The sequence below is a fragment of the Schistocerca nitens genome, chromosome 3 (assembly GCF_023898315.1).
Source record: "Schistocerca nitens isolate TAMUIC-IGC-003100 chromosome 3, iqSchNite1.1, whole genome shotgun sequence".
NCBI lineage: Eukaryota > Metazoa > Arthropoda > Insecta > Orthoptera > Acrididae > Schistocerca > Schistocerca nitens.
In genome coordinates, this window is record NC_064616.1 from 254,522,000 (window position 1) to 254,537,573 (window position 15,574).

At 44.1% G+C, this 15,574-nt stretch overlaps 1 non-coding gene across 1 annotated transcript; it reads right to left on the reverse strand.

Annotated features, from left to right (window-relative positions):
- Positions 1-652: 652 nt before the first annotated feature.
- On the reverse strand, positions 653-727 carry Trnav-uac (transfer RNA valine (anticodon UAC)). Its single transcript has one exon. It is a non-coding gene; the product is annotated as a tRNA-Val (tRNA).
- Between the last annotated feature and the right edge of the window lie 14,847 nt (positions 728-15,574).

A 15,574-nucleotide genomic window follows, 5' to 3' on the forward strand; every position in this document is an offset into this window, starting at 1 on the left:
ATTTGGGCTGGGTAGGAAGCGTGGTCGGCCAGCCGAAGCGGAAAGTCTGACTTCTTCAGTATAGCTGCATGGACGTCTCTGTTTAGGTCGTTGCAACAGACTTCGAGCTGGGGATTGTTTCATTCAGCCGCCTTCGGTCGCTATATTTTCTTTGCGTACATCGACATTGAATATCAATTTTTCGAGTGAATATGCACGTCCGAAAGCACATGATATCGAAAACTTTCTCACAGATAATGTTAAGATTGACTATAACCATCTTGTTGGCACAAACCTACCCATAGTGATTAGTATTCTAATTAAAGACGCAGCTTGTGAGAGGATTCTAAATGACACGAGGTGTGGTCTGAAGTTCCGCCATTCAGAAGGCAATATTGGTGAAGTGTCTGTAGACTATGTGGATCTTGGACTGTAGACAATACATGCTTTTCAGCTCTCTTTTGAAGTACCTTTGGAGATGGTAATTGCTGCACTCCATCACTATAGGGAGGTGATAAACTGTACAGCTGTGATGTGGGCTCACTTTACCTCATACCTGTAATGAATTAACCAAACATAGCCATCCTATTTTTATATTGACATTATAATGAAATGCTGACCATTAGCTGCTTACAGGAGTTGACAGATATCAATGGGAACAGTTGAAAATGTGTGCCCTGACCGGGATTCGAACCCGGGGTCTTCTGCTGGTATGGCAGACGCTCTAGCCGACTGAGCCACCGAGGACACAGAGGTTAGTGCGACTGCAGGGACTTATCTGTGGCATGCTTCCCGTGACACCCATACTTCCAACTTACTGTCCACACCCTGCATTTGTACTGTGCCTCCCCACTATGCTCATTGCTCGCGGTACTACCGATTCCCGTAAGAGTTTGAGTAATGTGAGGGCATCCGCACTGAAGAAGATAATAGGCCGGTAAGCCTTATCTGTATGAAGATGGTATCTGTTCTTTCTGTCATGTCCGAAAGAACAGATATCATCTTGATATACATAAGGATTACCTGCCAATGATCTTCTTCAGTGCAGATGCACTCATATTGCTCAAACTCTTACGGGAATCGGTAGATTGACTACCGCGAGTAATGAGTATGTAGGCCAGGAGCACTACAAATGAAGTGTGTGGACAGTAAGTTGGAAGTGTGGGTCTCACGGGGAGCATGCCAGAGATAAGTTCCAGCAGTCGTTATACCCTCCGTGTCCTCGCTGGCTCACTCGGATACGCCGGCACGGTAGCTCAGCGTGTTCGGTCAGAGAGCTGGTTGGCCTCTGTAACAAAAAACTGAGTGGAAGGATCAGCAAAAGAACTTTAATGGACGTCATGTGACGTCCGCAACGATCAAACACAATGATCACAAAAAAAAAAACTCGGCTAGAGCGTGTGCCATCTAAGCAGAAGATCCCGTGTTCGAGTCCCACTCTGGGCACACATTTTCAACTGTCCTCGTTGATATTTATGAACGCCTGTAAGCAGCTAATGGTCTGGATTTCATTGCAATTTCATTCTTCGAGAACTGCAAGATCACTAATGGTATACAGATACCATCTTCATATATTTTTATATTGGCTGGTGCTGCGCCATTGTAATCTGTAATAGACAGCTGAAAACATGCTTGGGCTGTGGCTGAGACACACACGTTCACTCTAAATGCATGCAGCGGAGGGTCATGCACCTGCCAACTGGGGACGCACTGATTTTGAATACTATTATGACGCTTCCACTGGTGTATGTCAAGATTCTGTAGAATGACTCCACCTGCTGTCTGCACCACCTGCCACTATAGAACCTTTGCCGCCTATGATTGTACATGTGGGAGATGAGGAGGGAATGTTGTCTATGCCTGTGCCCTCGCCTACTCTTCCTGAGCTGATGGGTGGCGAGGAGGTTCTGGCAGCGGGGCGGCCGTCGACTCAATGGTCGTACCTTCTGCCACCTTCATACCTGACCGTCAGGACCTGCTGTCGTCTTCGTAAACACCAGTCACTGCAGAGACGTAAGAAACGTTGTCTTACTCTGTCAACAACTGCCTGTCACACTCTATGGACGATAATTATCGTCTCTGCTAAGACATTCTCCTGTTGGATAATTCTGGGGGGGGGGGGGGACATTACGTATGTCTCCCGTCGGATATAGAACAATCATCGCACTCACCTAGCGCCATGCCTCCCATCGACAGTCAGCAACCGGGCCATCGCTATTCTTTTTCTGACACAACACTGTAGATCTTGGGCGCTACAAAGGTTACGCTGGACGACTTAGGCCCACACACTACAGTGTGGTCCGATGATGATGTAGACGGACCAACAAACGTTGGACTAGATGCGATTCCTGCTACCAGAATCCATGACTGTTAATTTACTGGAGATGTGAACGTATGTGCGCCGTCACTTGGAGAGTCACATATGGACACTGCTCGTCTTCTTGCTTCAATGAGCATCTCTGTGATTCCGGTACCACTACAGGCTTATAGGATTGGCTCTATAAATGTCAACACGATTCGGAAATAGGTCAAAATTCACTTGCTCTGTGAAATGTTGGGGGCATCTGACATCAAAATTGATCTCTTACAAGAAGTTCACCTCGACAAGTTATCCGCTCTTTATGACTACAATGACTATATTATGTGATAAGCTGAAGGTGACAGTGGGATGTTGCGGTTTATCTGCCGTTGGCCAATAATCCATCAGTGACCTTCCATGGTGTCTGGACCATCAATGTCTATTCTCCCTCTAGCCTCGAAAAGCGTCAGGAACAGTCGCGGTTTTATTCAAAAGAGGTCGCGGTTTTTTTTCTGGGCTGGTGCGACCTCTTTAGTCTTGATGGAAACTTCGACTGTGTTATATCCCAGAAGATTCAAAAAATGGTTCCAATGGTTCAAAGCATTATGGGACTTAACATCTGAGGTCTTCAGTCCCCTAGACTTAGAACTACGTACACGTAACTAACCTAAGGACATCACACACATCAATACCCGAGGCAGGATTCGAACCTGCGACCGTAGCAGCAGCGCGGTTCCGGACTGAAGCGCCTAGAACCGCTCGGCTACAGCGGCCTGCCCATAAGATTCAATTTCCCCATTATACCCCATACCAGGAACTACAACTGGTGGTGCAGGATTTTAATCTCGTTGACACGTGGGAAACGTATGCATAGTGATAGAAGTCTATACAGATATATTATGAGCCATTCTACGACTCGCCTTCATCGTGTCTATGTTTCCCAATGTCTCAGGCTGCACCAATTAAGGCTGAGTTGTGGACTATGGGCTCCTCTGACCGCATCACATAGATATGAACTGTCTGTCTCCAACGGCAGAGAGTGTGGCATTGTTGGGACATGTGGAGGTTTAACGTCGCATATCTGTAGTGTCCAGAGCGCAGGTAATTAGTAGAGACGATATGGACCACCTGTGAAAGACACCTTCCGACTTAATATTCAGTGCTTTGCAGGTGGCTCGAATGTGCTAAGCATGCTTTACGTCACATAATGATACAATATAGTCACGACAAGATGTATTGGCATCGAAATACGTTTGAATTTTGTTTTACACTGCTCTGGGAGCTCTCTTGCGAAGCACCATCTCTTGATCGACAGGTTGAAATTCAGAGGGTAAAGGCGAAGACTATTTCGATTACACGTCCCCACCTTGAGAGAGCAATGATGCATGTAAGATATCAGGGTGGGGTCCGTGAGGGAACCCACGTCGATGCACCACATTTTCAGAGAGAATCAGCAGTGTTGGAGAGTCTGGTTTAGCATGAAGATGCGACCGTGCAAGTCAACGTTTGTATCACGAGAGACCTGCAGAACGGGGATTCCCCAATATGATGTTTGAAGCAATCGATCGTCGTCCTAGGAAACATGGGAGAATCAAGCCTGGTGCTTCCTATTGAATGAGGCCTAGAAGGACGACAATACCGCAAATGGTCTGCCCCGCTAGTGTACGAGGGCCTGCTGAAAAGTAATGCCTCCAATTTATTTGGCGAAGCTTTTAATATTGACATTCTTGTTCAATTAATATTATTGTTAGCCGGCCGCGGTGGCCGAGCGGTTCTAGGCGCTTCAGTCCGGAACCACCCGACTGCTACTGTCTCAGATTCGAGTCCTGCCTCGGGCATGGATGTGTGTGATGTCCTTAGGTTAGTTAGATTTAAGTAGTTCTAAGTTCTACGGGACTGATGACCTCAGATGTTAAGTCCCATAGTGCTCAGAGCCATTTGAACCATTTGAACATTATTGTTCATGTCTACATATTTTCAGTCCTCTATCTCTACACACCACTGAATTGTAGCAGTGTGTGCTGTAATCGAATTTCGAATTCATGAAGCACCCCGATCCTTCAGTATGACAATGCCAGACCACACACGAGCGCTGCGACATCTGCAGCAATCCGGCACCTTGGGGCCATTGTCATCGATCATCCTCCATACAGTCATGGACTGTGCGGCTGGTCCCGGTGGAGATTCGAGTCCTCCCTCGGTCATGGGTGTGTGTGTTTGTCCTTAGGATAATTTAGCTTAAGTAGTGTGTAAGCTTAGGGACTGATGGCCTTAGCAGTTAAGTCCCATAATATTTCACACGCATTTGAACATTTATTATTATTTTTTTTTTTGAAGATACTTGCAGCACAAGTGATTGCAACCTTTCCTTGATGACCATTTTCAGCCGAAAAGATGAAGGGGAAGAAATTTTGTTACAGATATTTTTGTCTTGTCAGTATGCAAGGAATCGTGCTGACGCGTTAGCATTCGCGAATTTTGGTTCACCTTGTATACAAAAAGATGCAATTAAGAGAGGCCACCTAAAACATTGGGGACAGTTAAATGAAAACAAGACAGATGAGAAGTGAGTAAATTGTGTATCATTTCAAAAGTAATCACGTTAACTATTAATACATTTACCCCACTGTGTACCACGGAAGGCAGTACCTACGTGGAAAAATGATTCCGGCTGACTACGGAAACGTGATTTTAATCAGGCGTTCACCTCTTCGTCGGAAGAAAATCATCACCCACGAATGTCTTTCTTCAAGATTCCAAATATATGGAAGTCGCGTGGAGAGAGATCGGGACTGTATGGAATATGTGTACGGGCTTTCCAGCGGGACGGGCCCACATGTTGCCAAGGTTGTTTCGAGTACGCTGCAGATGTTTCTCTGGGAAGCCCTTACACATCCTCCATGCAGTCCCGATTTCTCTCCATGCGATTTCGATATTTTTGGATCCCTGAAAAAGCACATTCATGGCTGTCGATTTGCTTCGGACGAAGAGGTGCACGTATGGGTACATTTAAGGTTAACTTGGCTACAGCAAGCATTTGTCCGCGAAGGCTTGTTTCAAGGAACTGGTAATGTGAAGAATGAAATACTCCAATCAAAAAGAATAGCAACGGATGAGAGAAATTTAACTAAAATTTTAGCTGCAGTAGCACGCAATAAACATATCACTAGAGGAAGCTTCAATGTGTGAGTAGGGATAGTCAAAAAAAGTGTTCTCACAGTGGGATTGGGATAAATGTATTTACAGTCATGGGGATTACCTCCGAACACTTTTTCCCATCTGCCCCCCCCCCTCCCATGGGAACGTCTGACACCAGACGAGCATAACTCCAATGGTTTCGTGATAAGAGTAATTTTGGTGTATGCGTGCGTGGAGGAAGAAAGTGTTTGCACAGCAATCGCTGACATAGTGTAACTGAGGCGGAATAAGGGGAACTAGCCCACATACGCCGAGGCAGATGGAAAACTGCCTTAAAGACCATACACAGATTGGCCGGCGCACCGGACCTCGACACTATTCCGCCGGGCCGATTCGTGCCGGGGACCGGCACGCCTTCGTGTATGGAAAACAGTGCGTTAGACCGCAGTGCTAACCGGACGGGAAACTCAACCCTTACAAGCAGAGTACTCTCGTAGTAAGAAGGTCAATGAACCAAAACGATTTTAATGTGAATTTTACTCTGTAAAAATTCACAAAATTTATGTGCAAAATTTGCACAAACGTCAGTTCCACAATTTCTAAGTGTAAGAACAAAGTGTGTTCAATATTCAAGGACGATTTTTGGAAAAAAAGAGTTTCAAACGGTTGAGACTAAGCGAGTGGCGTGAAATGGTGATAGAATATTCAAAATGAAGCACGGAGAGCATGAGCTGAAGCTTAGGTAGCTTTTGATAGACCAATCTGAGCTCTTTTTTCCGACTTGATAGCCCACAAGTGTGCCACATCCCCCATACCACCGTATACTTTGTAAACAGTTATCGTTTACGTGCTGTTGGTAAGGGTCCCAGTCTGATGAACAACGCTCAAGAATCGGTTGAACGACCGTTTTGCAATACACTTATTTTTTAGGTGAGTTACGTTTCCTTAAGAGTCTTCCAACGAACTTCAGCGTGTTGGCTACTTTTCTTACAACTAATTTTATAAGGTCATTCCTCTTTAGGTCGTTCGGGCTGGGTACTCTTAAATATTTTTCGGCTGTTTCTATTTCCAGAGATTCGTCGCCCTGGCCCTGTACTGCATCGTTTTCAAGGTTACGATCGACCACGTCTAACAACCAGGGGGAGGACCACCGTATTGTACACCAGTCACATCGTAACTCCTTCACATCTACGCCTGCCGTACGAGAAAATGTTATGGGTGCCTTGCAACATTCTGTGTAATGTCGAACCAAGTAGTGGACTCCTCGTAACATTCTGTATCATCCCGCACCACTGCCCAGGGCAAGCAACAGCCGGACTAGGGAATTGCCGTTCCATGCGGACGCTGTCATTAACGCCACAACACGAACGGTTGCGTTTGGTAATTGTGCCGTGACCGGGAAACATAAACCGCATTGTCTTCAGCTATGAATTGAGGCTCGCATGGATGACCATCGTCGGCGGGTATGGAGTGACCTAGGGAGAGGTCCCAGGCTTCCAAAGCTTTGACGAGTCGCAGCGGCCTTACTCCTGGCGTCATCGTGTGGGGAGCTATAGAGTGTGACTAATGGCACGGCAAGTAGTGACTGAGGAAATTCAGACGCCACGGTGGCACTTCAAGGACACCCTGCGTCCAAAAATGGTTCAAATGGCTCTGAGCACTATGGGACTGAACTTCTGAGGTCATCAGTCCCCTAGAACTTAGAACTACTTAAACCTAACTAACCTAAGGACATCACACACATCCACGCCCAAGGCAGGATTCGAACCTGCGACCGCAGCGCCGCGCGGCTCCAGACTGTAGCGCCTAGAACCGCTCGGCCACTCCGGCCGGCCCTGCGTCCTAATTTGTTACCTTTCGTTCATCAATATCGTGGTGTCATTTTTCAACACGACAATGCTGGCTTACACATTGCACATACCTGTATGTTTTATGTCGTCTCGTTGTCTCTGTAGAGCTGTACCATGGGAAACGATGTGAGGACGTTGTTGATGGCCGGTATCCTCTTTTTTATAACAAAAACTGCACGCGTATATTAAGTGGGTGCTTTACTCATAAAAATAGAAAATCACATAACTCAGAGTAGTCGTTGTGGTACAAGTTCTCTGTAATAGTTCACGTTAACCTCACTGTTGGTGAAGTACAAGTCCACAATGTACACATTCTGGTCACTAGGTGCTGTCTGCGACTGCAAGTGACTGGGCTGCGACTCCGACTAGGTGGCTCGCTGAATGGCGGACTGGAACTGACTCGGTGCGACAGACTGGTGGTGCGTTTCCTTCGAGCCCGTCTTTGGCCTCTATCGATCTTTTCGTGACCTCTTTGCCGACTGGTGTGCTAGCACCAGCTGACGCCAGCACGGTATGAATTATCTGCGTGATGTTGAAGCACTCTCGTGAGCAGTAAGATTCGCAGATCTATCCCCGAAAGAACATGTGTGGGGCCAGCCAGGACATCAACTCCGTTTCAGTGGCAGTATCCAGAATATCTAGGGCTAGTTACAATAGTTGCGGGACAGCTTGCCTCAGAAGAAGCAACACCTTTCCCAAATGAATCAGTGCATGCTTCAAGGTCAGAGGGGGATGCAACGTCATCCTGGCAAGTGAGTTTATAGTGCCAAGTTCTTTGTAAATTTGGCTCGATGTACACACATCAAAAAAAGTTTTCCATCACCCCGGTTCACATAACTCCTGAAGACAGACGTTGACTGTTGATATTGTATCACAGACACAGTCCATTTGGCTGTTCAGAGATGTCACTAAACCTGCCCAAAGATGTAAACAACCATGTATGAGGAGCGCCTATTAGACGCAGGGGGTCCGACAGCCGATCAGTTCCATCTATTCCACCAGTAAGGAGGTACACGGCTCGCGTTGTCTGCAGTTCAACCATACCTAGACCAGCATGTTCTCCAGACATGAACCCTATCGAACATGCCTGGGATAGATCGAAAAGGGCTGTTTATGGACGGTGTGACCCACCAACCACTCTGAGGGACCTACGCCGAATTGCCATTGAGGAGTGAGACAATCTGGACCAACAGTGCCTTGATGAACTTGTAGATAGTATGCCACGACGAATACAGGCGTGCATCAGTGAAAGAGAACGTGCTACTGGGTATTAGAGGTACCGGTGTGTACAGCAATCTGGACCACCACCTCTGAAGGTTCAAATGGTTCAAATGGCTCTGAGCACTATGGGACTCAACTGCTGTGGTCATTAGTCCCCTAGAACGTAGAACTACTTAAACCTAACTAACCTAAGGACATCACACACATCCATGCCCGAGGCAGGATTCGAACCTGCGACCGTAGTAGTCGCACGGTTCCGGACTGCGCGCCTAGAACCGCGAGACCACCGCGGCCGGCCCTCTGAAGGTCTCGCTGTATGGTGGTACAACATGCAATGTGTGGTTTTCATGAGCAATAAAAAGGGCAGAACTGATGTTTATGTTGATCTCTATTCCAATTTTCTGTACAGGTTCCTGAACTCTCTGAATCGAGGTGATGAAAAACTTTTTTTGATGTGTGTGGTAATAACTGAAGTAACATCGTGTACCCACTCAACACGAGAAGTTTCATTTCGTTTCCTCCTCCCGTTCTGGGTCTTCGCTTATTTTGTCAGGGAGTGCAGTTTAGAGTAGATCGGCCCGTTTGGTGAAGTGATGTCAAAGTATTAATTCGAAGTACTCGACTGGCGCATTCTCTCCAGTACTAGCGTAGCGGACGGCGAGTAAATCGGATGTCGGACGGAGGAAACAGTAGAGGCGAACGTTCGACCGAAGTAAAACTGTCCAGCGCATTTGAATTTGCTGATTAGTTCACACTCCCCGCATATCCATGGTACTATCGTAGGTGGCGATGAGAAGAGCAAGTAGGCAGTCATTTAATGTACTTCCACTGTTTTAGCATGCTTTACGCGCCACGCACAGAAGCATTAGAATGCTCTTTTATTCATAACCAGAAAACAAATTACATTTATACACACAGTGTCAAAATTAAATTTGTGTATAAGACAATTTTTTGAAAGAGGAGGACCTGAAATTTCTGTTTCTTGTGTTCCTTTTGTTGAGCCAGAAGATATTGTTTTGTTACTTTGTGACTTGCACGCGGCTACTGAGCCACACGTAATTACTATTACATTGTAAACGTAAATATTATCGGATTAGAAGGGTTCTGAGTGTGGCTCTAAATCGATAAAGCGTAACTGTTAAGATATATGTGATACTGAACTGCTCTCGTGTATTTTATCTTGTAGCGCCGTCACCAAGAGGATCGCAACAAGTCAGCTTGTCGAAATGTAGCAAACTCTTGACGCCACTTCAAGGCAGAATAACCGAAAGCACTTCAAAATCTTATGACAGCGCCTGTAATTCCGAAAGGAGAAAAAACATGAATTAATCGACTAAAATGACTTTTTCTGGTATATCTAACGTTGCACTGAGTTTGTCGTAGATGTCATGATCTACATGGCTACTCTGCAAACCACACTTAAGGCCTAGCAGAGGGTTCATCGAACCACTTTCACAATAAATCACCATTATTCCACTCTCGAACAGCACGCTTAAAAAACGAGTACCCATATATTTCCGTGCAAGCTCTGATTTCCTTATGTTATTCTGATGATAGTTTTTCCCTATGTAGGTCGGTGTCAATATAATATTTTCGCCTTCGGAGGAGAAAGTTGGTGATTGAAATTTCGTGAGTAAGTCCCACCACAACGAGAAACACCTTTGTTTTAATGGTATCCACCCCAAACCCTGTATCATTTCCTTGACACTATCTCCCCTATTTCTCGATAATACAAAACGTACTGCCCTTCTCTGAACTTTCTCGATGTACTCCATTAATACTACCTGGTTAGGATCCCGCACCGTGCAGTAGTACAGCAAAAGAGGACGGACAAGCGTAGTGTAGGCAGACTCTTAAGCAGATTTGTTTCATGTTCTAAGTGTTCTACCAATAAGACGTAGTCTTTGGTTCGCCTTCTCCGGGATATTTTTATGTTTTCTTTCCAAACTAAGTTGTCGTAATAGTAATTCCTTAGGATTTAGTTGAATTTACAGTATTTAGATTTGACTGATTTATCGTGTAACTCTTTAACAGATTCCTTTTAGTACTCATGTGGATAACCTCACACTTTTCATTATTTAGGGTCAATTGCCAATTTTCGCACCATACAGATATCTTTTCTAAATCGTTTTCGTCTTCTGATGAGTTTACTAGACGATAAACGACAGCATTATCTGAAAAACAACCTAAGACGGCTGCTCAGACTGTCTCCTAAACCGTCTATACAGGGTGTTACAAAATGGTACGGCCAAACTTTCAGGAAACATTCCTCACATACAAATAAAGAAAAGATGTTATGGGGACATGTGTCCGGAAACGCTTAGTTTCCATGTTAGAACTCATTTTAGTTTCGTCAGCATGTACTGTACTTCCTCGATTCACCGCCAGTTGGCCCAACTGAAGGAAGGTAATGTCGACTTCGGTGCTTGTGTTGACATGCGACTCATTGCTCTACAGTACTAGCATCAAGCACATCAGTACGTAGCATCAGCAGGTTAGTGTTCATCACGAACGTGGTTTTGCAGTCAGTGCAATGTTTACAAATGCGGAGTTGGCAGATGCCCATTTGATGTATGGATTAGCACGGGGCAATAGCCGTGGCACGGTACGTTTGTATCGAGACAGATTTCCAGAACGAAGGTGTCCCGACAGGAAGACGTTCGAAGCAATTGATCGGCGTCTTAGGGATCACGGAAGTGCTTTACAAGTACGACACAACATGTGGTTCATGCACGATGGAGCTCCTGCACATTTCAGCCGAAGTGTTCGTACGCTTCTCAACAACAGATTCGGTGACCGATTGATTGGTAGAGGCGGACCAATTCCATGGCCTCCACGCTCTCCTGACCTCAACCCTCTTGACTTTCATTTATGGGGGCATTTGAAAGCTCTTGTCTACGCAACCCCGGTACCAAATGTAGAGGCTCTTCGTGCTCGTATTGTGGACGGCTGTGATACAATACGCCATTCTCCAGGGCTGCATCAGCGCATCAGGGATTCCATGCGACGGAGGGTGGATGCATGTATCCTCGCTAACGGAGGACATTTTGAACATTTCCTGTAACAAAGTGTTTGAAGTCACGCTGGTACGTTCTGTTGCTGTGTGTTTCCATTCCATGATTAATGTAATTTGAAGAGAAGTAATAAAATGAGCTCTAACATGGAAAGTAAGCGTTTCCGGACACATGTCCACATAACATATTTTCTTTCTTTGTGTGTGAGGAATGTTTCCTGAAAGTTTGGCCGTACCTTTTTGTAACACGCTGTATAGATAGTGGGCCTATAACACTACCTTGGGGAACGCCAGAAATTACTTCTGTTTTACTGATGAATTTCCGTCAGTTACTACGACAGTTACACTGACAGGAAATCACGAATCCAGTCGCATAACTGAGACAATACTACATAAGCACACAATTTGATTACAAGCCGCTTGTGACGTACCGTGTAATAAGGTATCAATTTGGAATCACTTGTCAATAGCACTCAACACTTTGTGTAAGTAAAGAGCTAGTTGTGTTTTACAAGAACAATGTTGCGGTGTTTTCTGAATCCGTATTGACCATGTGTCAATAGACCGTTCTCTTCGAGGTAATTCATAATGTTCGAACACAATATGTATTCCAAAATTCTGCTGCGTATCGACGTTAATGATGTGGGCCTGTTAATTTAGTGGATTACTCCTACTGCTTTTCTAGAGCGCTAATGCGCTGCTTCCTGGAGTCGGGTAGGCGCGCCGGCCCCAGATCGAATCCGCCCGACGGATTAACGACGAGGGCCGGTATGCCGGCCAGCCTGGATGTGGTTTTTAGGTGGTTTTCCACATCCCGCTATGTGAATACCGGGCTGGTCCCCAAGTTCCGCCTCAGTTACACGACTTACAGATATTTGAAAACGTATAGTGGGTGGTTGTATTTGATTGTTAAGTATAGAGCTATGGCATGAGGGTACTCTGAAAGGAACCTAACTGATATACAGTCTGGACTGGAAGACTTTTGTATTGAGTGATTTAAGTTGCTTCAGTACTCCAACGATATCTACTTCTAAATTACTCATGTTGGCTTCTGCGACACATTACCAATCATTCCCTGGAGTCTGAAGGCATATTTTCCTCAACGTAAATGTCTCATTTTTTTCTATAACGGACACTACAGGGGGAGATGGCGTTTCCATCACTCGTATTGTTACTTTCCGGTAAGGCGACTCTGGACAACGACCGGTGGTATCTGGGACGCAGCTTAAATCCCTGGGGCTCCTTTCTCGGTCGCGCTTTCTGAGCCGACGCGGTGAGACGGAGAGCGGTGCTCGGAGCTGTGTCCTTGACGGCAACTGCAGCTTCCATTCAGCCCGGACGTACGCTCCAGCACGGAAGTATATATATGCCTGTAGAATGGGAGTCAATGAGGAAATAGGACGCTGAACATTTCAAAGCAAACGTTGCCTCTTACATTGGAATTGGTTTTAGCTAAAAGTTAACTTAATTATTTGTATGTGCCGTGGATCATATTCGTGAAAACTCGCTGTTATGTGGAATGTGTCAGTCGGTTTACAAATAAGATATTCCTCTGTGAGACAATGGCTACATAATGGTCCTCTATATCACTGTATTTCTTTTAAATTTTTATTTACATAAAAATTTGATAAATGTAGTCTAAGAACATTTATACAATATTTATTCAGAGATATGTATATGGAGTAGAAGGAGGTATCAAGCAGAAAATATTCAAATTATTTTTAAGAGTTTGATTGCCTGCCAGCACCTTTAACTCGTATTTTTATAGGTTCATTCTTCGTTCCCTTCTGTACATGTGTAAGTACTAGTTGTAGATAGTGGGAGCTATTTTTGTTCCTAGTCTTATATTTATGAGCGCCATTGTAATTTTCACAACACAACAAACTTTATAAGAGAGTAATTGTATTGTGAGATTCCTATTAGTATAACTAATTTTGGAACACTTACCTGTCAGAGGTTGGAGCACGTTTTTGTGCAATGAATAATTTGTGTCTATATGTTGAATTACACAAAAAATATGCCATAAGACATCAATGAATATAAATCTCTACAGTAAGCTTATTTCCTAGTGCTTTAATCACTAAAGACAGCAATTAAATATAGGGCAAATATTGATGAAATAAGGCGTTTGAGGATTTCTGTAATCTGTGAGTTCTTCTTCAAGATCTGACCAGTTTGCACATCAAGGAATTCCGAATAATCAATTTTACATTGTGTCTTTCATCCACGCTGTATGGTTATTGATGCTGATATATTCTGTCTTGCACAAAATTGAATGAATTTGTGTTTTCTAAGTTAAATGAGAGACCATTTACCGAAAACCAGTGAATCATACTTTTACATGTATCATTTAATGCCACTTCTGCAGTTATTTTGTGCTTGATTATGAAGCTTGCATCGCCAGGAATGAGCAATATTGCTGATTTATCAGTTTATATTCAGCAAGAACAACAGTGGTCACAGAATTAAACCCTGTCGAACAACACTATCAATTTGCCGGCCGCGGTGGTCTAGCGGTTCTGGCGCTGCAGTCCGGAACCGCGGGACTGCTACGGTCGCAGGTTCGAATCCTGCCTCGGGCATGGGTGTGTGTGATGTCCTTAGGTTAGTTAGGTTTAAGTAGTTCTAAGTTCTAGGGGACTTATGACCTAAGATGTTGAGTCCCATAGTGCTCAGAGCCATTTGAACACTATCAATTTTTCCGCACATAGAAGAACGTTCACCATGAGTGCTCCATGATCTGTCTAAATCTACTTTTGCTTCCTATCAGTCAAATTATAGTGAACCATTTGTTCATTGTATACCAAAAGCTCCTCCAAAAAATATTGTGATATGCACAGTCGAACACCTTAAGACACATAGCAAAAAATGCCTGTAGGCGAAATCTAGTCAATATGTATGTTGTATTTACCACTAAACCATGAATCTACACCTACAGGCAGTAGCTCTTTACGAGTGGGATAACTCATTTCACTTCTACCAAACATTCGAGAGTAGAAATTTAATGGCCAACGCACAGAATGCTTGGACTGAGAAGAAATTTAGTAATATGAAGTGCAGAATTATTTGTTGTATTACCTGTATAGCACACACATGTTAAAACAATTATTGACACTTGCACCGTTTTTTGAACATGTGAGTCCAAGCTGTTGAACACGATGCCTTACTTCGGGTTAAAAATAAAAATGTTTCGTCTTTGTAAACTGACTACAAATTTGGCGGACAGCAGTCTAACGGCCACCAAATAAAGTAGAATACACATTAGTAACAGAAAGCTGTGGGCGCACCGTTTCTTTAATTTTCAGATGAAAGTAGTCTGTCTATTTCTTACTATTTTGATGCCGTGATTGCTACGGAACTAATACTTCGACTGGTTTTTTCTAGTGTATTTTCTTCATTTATTCATTTGGTAAATATTGAAATAGGATAGTAGTTAATTAAATGCACAAATAATTGTGAACATGAACATATAACACCTTAAGCTCGCTCCGGAGATGGCTGAACGATTTACAGTTGAAATATTAGTGGATCACAAAGTGTGGTTATGGCTGAACTCTAGAAATTTTGTGGATTGTATGAAATAATATCACAAACTTTTACGCAATAATATACTGAGTAGAGGCCTAGGATTTAGCTCAGGCCTTTGGTGTGTTCTGGTTATTATGAAGTGTTCGACACTTCCTCTTTTCCACTGGATGGTAGAAATACTAGCCGCGAAAATTTCCTCCACACTCAACATTAGAACTGTCAACATCCTGGCCAAGCGCAACCGCTTAGCGACCTCCTCTCCAGCTATGGGACCTAACTTAGAAGTAGGAAATAATATCCTTGTGTACTATAAAAATGTGCAAAAAACTTCGTTCACTTAATACGGAAATTTGTGAGTAGTAATGTGACAATTGTAGTACTTGAAAAAATGTCAGTATTCGACAAAAGTACAACCGAAGATAGAGATGTTTTACTGATACCGACGACCAACTGTAAGTAGCTTAAGCACCCCCCTCAGATTTAGTGATGAAATGGACCAGTGGATAGTCTGTCAAAAACTGAACACAGATCAAGCATGAAAACAAG